Raw genomic sequence first — 8,465 nt, 5'->3', positions numbered from 1 at the left:
CTCTTTCGGAGTATCAGGGTTTTGGACGAGAACTCATCTGTTACACGGGCACTTCAATGTTTTTTAAACTTATTTGAACTCCGGCCTATTTTGCGTTCAGTATGCATCATTCAAAGCGACGTCATCAATTTCCAACACGTTCTGACATCATTTGTTGTTCTTCAGTCATTTACCGATTTGTTTAGAGAGCTAAAAGACGGTGAAATTGAAAATCACTACAAAATGAACTCTGAAAATGTTGGAACTTGGCATGGTTTCATCATTTCGCCCGCATAGCATGTGCAAAAGAGTAGAGAGGGTCACGGCGAAAACTGGACGCACCTCGTGTATAAACTGGACAATCTCTTTCGGAGTATCAGGGTTTCGGACGAGAACTCATCTGTTAGACGGGCACTTCAATGTTTTTTAAACTTATTTGAACTCCAGCCTATTTTTGCGTTCAGTATGCATCTTTCAAAGCGACGCCATCAATTTCCAACACGTTCTGACATCATTTGCTGTTTTTCAGTCATTTACCGAGTTGTTTAGGGAGCTAAATGACGGTGAAATTGAAAATCACTACAAAATAAACTCTGAAAATGTTAGAACTTGGCATGGTATCATCATTTCGCCCGCATAGCATGTGCAAAAGAGTAGAGAGGGTCACAGCGAAAACTGGACGCACCTCGTGTACAAACTGGACAATCTCTTTCGGAGTATCAGGGTTTCGGACGAGAACTCATCTGTTACACGGGCACTTCAATGTTTTTTAAACTTATTTGAACTCCAACCTATTTTTGCGTTCACTTTGCATCATTCAAAGCAACGCCGACAATTTCCAACACGTTCTGACATCATTTGCTGTTTTTCAGTCATTTACCGATTTGTTTAGAGAGCTAAATGACGATGAAATTGCAAATCACTACAAAATGAACTCTGAAAATGTTGGAACTTGGAATGGTATCATCATTTCGCCCGCATAGCATGTGCAAAAGAGTAGAGAGGGTCACGGCGAAAACTGGACAATCTCTTTCGGAGTATCAGGGTTTCGGACGAGAACTCATCTGTTACACGGGCACTTCAATGTTTTTTAAACTTATTTGAACTCCGGCCTATTTTTGCGTTCAGTATGCATCATTCAAAGCGACGTCATCAATTTCCAACACGTTCTGACACCATTTGCTGTTTTTCAGTCATTTACCGATTTGTTTAGAGAGCTAAATGACGGTGAAATTGAAAATCACTACAAAATGAACTCTGAAAATGTTAGAACTTGGCATGGTATAATCATTTCGCCCGCATAGCATGTGCAAAAGAGTAGAGAGGGTCACGGCGAAAACTGGACGCACCTCGTGTACAAACTGGACAATCTCTTTCGGAGTATCAGGGTTTCAGACGAGAACTCATCTGTTACACGAGCACTTCAATGTTTTTTAAACTTATTTGAACTCCAGCCTATTTTTGCGTTCAGTATGCATCATTCAAACAACGCCATCAATTTCCAACACGTTCTGACATCATTTGTTGTTTTTCAGTCATTTACCGATTTGTTTAGGGAGCTAAATGATGGTGAAATTGAAAATCACTACAAAATGAACTCTGAAAATGTTGGAACTTATCATGGTATCATCATTTCGCCCGCATAGCATGTGCAAAAGAGTAGAGAGGGTCACGGCGAAAACTGGACGCACCTCGTGTACAAACTGGACAATCTCTTTCGGAGCATCAGGGTTTCGGACGAGAACTCATCTGTTACATGGGCACTTCAATGTTTTTTAAACTTATTTGAGCTCCAGCCCATTTTTGCGTTCAGTATGCATCTTTCAAAGCGACGTCATCAATTTCCAACACGTTCTGACATCATTTGCTGTTTTTCAGTCATTTACCGATTTGTTTAGGGAGCTAAATGACGGTGAAATTGAAAATCACTACAAAATGAACTCTGAAAATGTTCGAACTTGGCATGGTATCATCATTTCGCCCGCATAGCACTTGCAAAAGAGTAGAGAGGGTCACGGCGAAAACTGGATGCACCTCGTGTACAAACTGGACAATCTCTTTCGGAGTATCAGGGTTTCGGACGAGAACTCATCTGTTACACGGGCACTTCAATGTTTTTTAAACTTATTTGAACTCCAGCCTATTTTTGTGTTCAGTATGCATCATTCAAAGCGACGTCATCAATTTCCAACACGTTCTGACATCATTTGCTGTTTTCAGTCATTTACCGATTTGTTTGGAGAGCTCAATGACGGTGAAATTGAAAATCACTACAAAATGAACTCTGAAAATGTTCGAACTTGGCATGGTATCATCATTTCGCCCACATAGCATGTGCAAAAGAGTAGAGAGGTCACGGCAAAAACTGGACGCACCTCGTGTAGAAACTGGAAAATCTCTTTCGGAGTATCAGGGTTTTGGACGAGAACTCATCTATTACACGGGCACTTCAATGTTTTTTAAACTTATTTGAACTCCGGCCTATTTTGCGTTCAGTATGCATCATTCAAAGCGACGTCATCAATTTCCAACACGTTCTGACATCATTTGTTGTTCTTCAGTCATTTACCGATTTGTTTAGAGAGCTAAAAGACGGTGAAATTGAAAATCACTACAAAATGAACTCTGAAAATGTTGGAACTTGGCATGGTTTCATCATTTCGCCCGCATAGCATGTGCAAAAGAGTAGAGAGGGTCACGGCGAAAACTGGACGCACCTCGTGTACAAACTGGACAATCTCTTTCGGAGTGTCAGGGTTTCGGACGAGAACTCATCTGTTAGACGGGCACTTCAATGTTTTTTAAACTTATTTGAACTCCAGCCTATTTTTGCGTTCAGTATGCATCTTTCAAAGCGACGCCATCAATTTCCAACACGTTCTGACATCATTTGCTGTTTTTCAGTCATTTACCGAGTTGTTTAGGGAGCTAAATGACGGTGAAATTGAAAATCACTACAAAATAAACTCTGAAAATGTTAGAACTTGGCATGGTATCATCATTTCGCCCGCATAGCATGTGCAAAAGAGTAGAGAGGGTCACAGCGAAAACTGGACGCACCTCGTGTACAAACTGGACAATCTCTTTCGGAGTATCAGGGTTTCGGACGAGAACTCATCTGTTACACGGGCACTTCAATGTTTTTTAAACTTATTTGAACTCCAACCTATTTTTGCGTTCACTTTGCATCATTCAAAGCAACGCCATCAATTTCCAACACGTTCTGACATCATTTGCTGTTTTTCAGTCATTTACCGATTTGTTTAGAGAGCTAAATGACGATGAAATTGCAAATCACTACAAAATGAACTCTGAAAATGTTGGAACTTGGCATGGTATCATCATTTCGCCCGCATAGCATGTGCAAAAGAGTAGAGAGGGTCACGGCGAAAACTGGACGCACCTCGTGGACAAACTGGACAATCTCTTTCGGAGCATCAGGGTTTCGGACGAGAACTCATCTGTTACATGGGCACTTCAATGTTTTTTAAACTTATTTGAGCTCCAGCCCATTTTTGCGTTCAGTATGCATCTTTCAAAGCGACATCTTCAATTTCCAACACGTTCTGACATCATATGCTGTTTTTCAGTCATTTACCGATTTGTTTAGGTAGCTAAATGACGGTGAAATTGAAAATCACTACAAAATGAACTCTGAAAATGTTCGAACTTGGCATGGTATCATCATTTCGCCCGCATAGCACTTGCAAAAGAGTAGAGAGGGTCACGGCGAAAACTGGATGCACCTCGTGTACAAACTGGACAATCTCTTTCGGAGTATCAGGGTTTCGGACGAGAACTCATCTGTTACACGGGCACTTCAATGTTTTTTAAACTTATTTGAACTCCAGCCTATTTTTGTGTTCAGTATGCATCATTCAAAGCGACGTCATCAATTTCCAACACGTTCTGACATCATTTGCTGTTTTCAGTCATTTACCGATTTGTTTGGAGAGCTCAATGACGGTGAAATTGAAAATCACTACAAAATGAACTCTGAAAATGTTCGAACTTGGCATGGTATCATCATTTCGCCCACATAGCATGTGCAAAAGAGTAGAGAGTTCACGGCAAAAACTGGACGCACCTCGTGTAGAAACTGGAAAATCTCTTTCGGAGTATCAGGGTTTCGGACGAGAACTCATATGTTACACGGGCACTTCAATGTTTTTTAAACTTATTTGAACTCCGGCCTATTTTGCGTTCAGTATGCATCATTCAAAGCGACGTCATCAATTTCCAACACGTTCTGACATCATTTGTTGTTCTTCAGTCATTTACTGATTTGTTTAGAGAGCTAAATGACGGTGAAATTGAAAATCACTACAAAATGAACTCTGAAAATGTTGGAACTTGGCATGGTATCATCATTTCGCCCGCATAGCATGTGCAAAAGAGTAGAGAGGGTCACGGCGAAAACTGGACGCACCTCGTGTACAAACTGGACAATCTCTTTCGGAGTATCAGGGTTTCGGACGAGAACTCATCTGTTACACGGGCACTTCAATATTTTTTAAACTTATTTGAACTCCAGCCTATTTTTGCGTTCAGTATGCATCTTTCAAAGCGACGCCATCAATTTCCAACACGTTTTGACATCATTTGCTGTTTTTCAGTCATTTACCGATTTGTTTAGGGAGCTCAATGACGGTGAAATTGAAAATCACTACAAAATAAACTCTGAAAATGTTAGAACTTGGCATGGTATCATCATTTCGCCCGCATAGCATGTGCAAAAGAGTAGAGAGGGTCACGGCGAAAACTGGACGCACCTCGTGTACAAACTGGAAATCTCTTTCGGAGTATCAGGGTTTCGGACGAGAACTCATCTGTTACATGGGCACTTCAATGTTTTTTAAACTTATTTGAACTCCAACCTATTTTTGCGTTCAGTATACATCATTCAAAGCAACGTCATCAATTTCCAACACGTTCTGACATCATTTGCTGTTTTTCAGTCATTTACCGATTTGTTTAGAGAGCTAAATGACGGTGAAATTGCAAATCACTACAAAATGAACTCTGAAAATGTTGGAACTTGGAATGGTATCATCATTTCGCCCGCATAGCATGTGCAAAAGAGTAGAGAGGGTCATGGCGAAAACTGGACAATCTCTTTCGGAGTATCAGGGTTTCGGACGAGAACTCATCTGTTACATGGGCACTTCAATGTTATTTAAACTTATTTGAACTCCGGCCTATTTTTGCGTTCAGTATGCATCATTCAAAGCGACGTCATCAATTTCCAACACGTTCTGACACCATATGCTGTTTTTCAGTCATTTACCGATTTGTTTAGAGAGCTAAATGACGGTGAAATTGAAAATCACTACAAAATGAACTCTGAAAATGTTAGAACTTGGCATGGTATCATCATTTCGCCCGCATAGCATGTGCAAAAGAGTAGAGAGGGTCACGGCGAAAACTGGACGCACCTCGTGTACAAACTGGACAATCTCTTTCGGAGTATCAGGGTTTCGGACCAGAACTCATCTGTTACATGGGCACTTCAATGTTTTTTAAACTTATTTGAACTCCAGCCTATTTTTGCGTTTAGTATGCATCATTCAAAGCGACGTCATCAATTTCCAACACGTTCTGACATCATTTGCTGTTTTTTCAGTCATTTACCAATTTGTTTAGGGAGCTAAATGATGGTGATATTGAAAATCACCACAAAATGAACTCTGAAAATGTTGGAACTTGGCATGGTATCATCATTTCGCCCGCATAGCATGTGCAAAAGAGTAGAGAGGGTCATGGCAAAAACTGGACGCACCTCGTGTACAAACTGGACAATCTCTTTCGGAGTATCAGGGTTTCGGACGAGAACTCATCTGTTAGACGGGCACTTCAATGTTTTTTAAACTTATTTGAACTCCAGCCTATTTTTGCGTTCAGTATGCATCTTTCAAAGCGACGCCATCAATTTCCAACACGTTCTGACATCATTTGCTGTTTTTCAGTCATTTACCGATTTGTTTAGGGAGCTAAATGACGGTGAAATTGAAAATCACTACAAAATAAACTCTGAAAATGTTAGAACTTGGCATGGTATCATCATTTCGCCCGCATAGCATGTGCAAAAGAGTAGAGAGGGTCACAGCGAAAACTGGACGCACCTCGTGTACAAACTGGACAATCTCTTTCGGAGTATCAGGGTTTCGGACGAGAACTCATCTGTTACACGGGCACTTCAATGTTTTTTAAACTTATTTGAACTCCAACCTATTTTTGCATTCAATATGCATCATTCAAAGCAACGCCATCAATTTCCCACACGTTCTGACATCATTTGCTGTTTTTCAGTCATTTACCGATTTGTTTAGAGAGCTAAATGACGATGAAATTGCAAATCACTACAAAATGAACTCTGAAAATGTTGGAACTTGGCATGGTATCATCATTTCGCCCGCATAGCATGTGCAAAAGGGTAGAGAGGGTCACGGCGAAAACTGGACGCACCTCGTGGACAAACTGGACAATCTCTTTCGGAGCATCAGGGTTTCGGACGAGAACTCATCTGTTACATGGGCACTTCAATGTTTTTTAAACTTATTTGAGCTCCAGCCCATTTTTGCGTTCAGTATGCATCTTTCAAAGCGACATCTTCAATTTCCAACACGTTCTGACATCATTTGCTGTTTTTCAGTCATTTACCGATTTGTTTAGGTAGCTAAATGACGGTGAAATTGAAAATCACTACAAAATGAACTCTGAAAATGTTCAAACTTGGCATGGTATCATCATTTCGCCCGCATAGCACTTGCAAAAGAGTAGAGAGGGTCACGGCGAAAACTGGATGCACCTCGTGTACAAACTGGACAATCTCTTTCGGAGTATCAGGGTTTCGGACGAGAACTCATCTGTTACACGGGCACTTCAATGTTTTTTAAACGTATTTGAACTCTAGGCTATTTTTGTGTTCAGTATGCATCATTCAAAGCGACGTCATCAATTTCCAACACGTTCTGACATCATTTGCTGTTTTCAGTCATTTACCGATTTGTTTGGAGAGCTCAATGACGGTGAAATTGAAAATCACTACAAAATGAACTCTGAAAATGTTCGAACTTGGCATGGTATCATCATTTCGCCCACATAGCATGTGCAAAAGAGTAGAGAGTTCACGGCAAAAACTGGACCCACCTCGTGTAGAAACTGGAAAATCTCTTTCGGAGTATCAGGGTTTCGGACGAGAAATCATATGTTACACGGGCACTTCAATGTTTTTTAAACTTATTTGAACTCTGGCCTATTTTGCGTTCAGTATGCATCATTCAAAGCGACGTCATCAATTTCCAACACGTTCTGACATCATTTGTTGTTCTTCAGTCATTTACCGATTTGTTTAGAGAGCTAAATGACGGTGAAATTGAAAATCACTACAAAATGAACTCTGAAAATGTTGGAACTTGGCATGGTATCATCATTTCGCCCGCATAGCATGTGCAAAAGAGTAGAGAGGGTCACGGCGAAAACTGGACGCACCTCGTGTACAAACTGGACAATCTCTTTCGGAGTATCAGGGTTTCGGACGAGAACTCATCTGTTACACGGGCACTTCAATATTTTTTAAACTTATTTGAACTCCAGCCTATTTTTGCGTTCAGTATGCATCTTTCAAAGCGACGCCATCAATTTCCAACACGTTTTGACATCATTTGCTGTTTTTCAGTCATTTACCGATTTGTTTAGGGAGCTCAATGACGGTGAAATTGAAAATCACTACAAAATAAACTCTGAAAATGTTAGAACTTGGCATGGTATCATCATTTCGCCCGCATAGCATGTGCAAAAGAGTAGAGAGGGTCACGGCGAAAACTGGACGCACCTCGTGTACAAACTGGACAATCTCTTTCGGAGTATCAGGGTTTCGGACGAGAACTCATCTGTTACACGGGCACTTCAATGTTTTTTAAACTTATTTGAACTCCAACCTATTTTTGCGTTCAGTATACATCATTCAAAGCGACGTCATCAATTTCCAACACGTTCTGACATCATTTGCTGTTTTTCAGTCATTTACCGATTTTTTTAGAGAGCTAAATGACGGTGAAATTGCAAATCACTACAAAATGAACTCTGAAAATGTTGGAACTTGGAATGGTATCATCATTTCGCCCGCATAGCATGTGCAAAAGAGTAGAGAGGGTCATGGCGAAAACTGGACAATCTCTTTCGGAGTATCAGGGTTTCGGACGAGAACTCATCTGTTACACGGGCACTTCAATGTTTTTTAAACTTATTTGAACTCCGGCCTATTTTTGCGTTTAGTATGCATCATTCAAAGCGACGTCATCAATTTCCAACACGTTCTGACACCATTTGCTGTTTTTCAGTCATTTACCGATTTGTTTAGAGAGCTAAATGACGGTGAAATTGAAAATCACTACAAAATGAACTCTGAAAATGTTAGAACTTGGCATGGTATCATCATTTCGCCCGCATAGCATGTGCAAAAGAGTAGAGAGGGTCACGGCGAA

Source organism: Aegilops tauschii, chromosome 6, assembly GCF_002575655.3.
Source record: "Aegilops tauschii subsp. strangulata cultivar AL8/78 chromosome 6, Aet v6.0, whole genome shotgun sequence".
Lineage (NCBI taxonomy): Eukaryota > Viridiplantae > Streptophyta > Magnoliopsida > Poales > Poaceae > Aegilops > Aegilops tauschii.
This window is presented reverse-complemented; position numbering follows the sequence as displayed.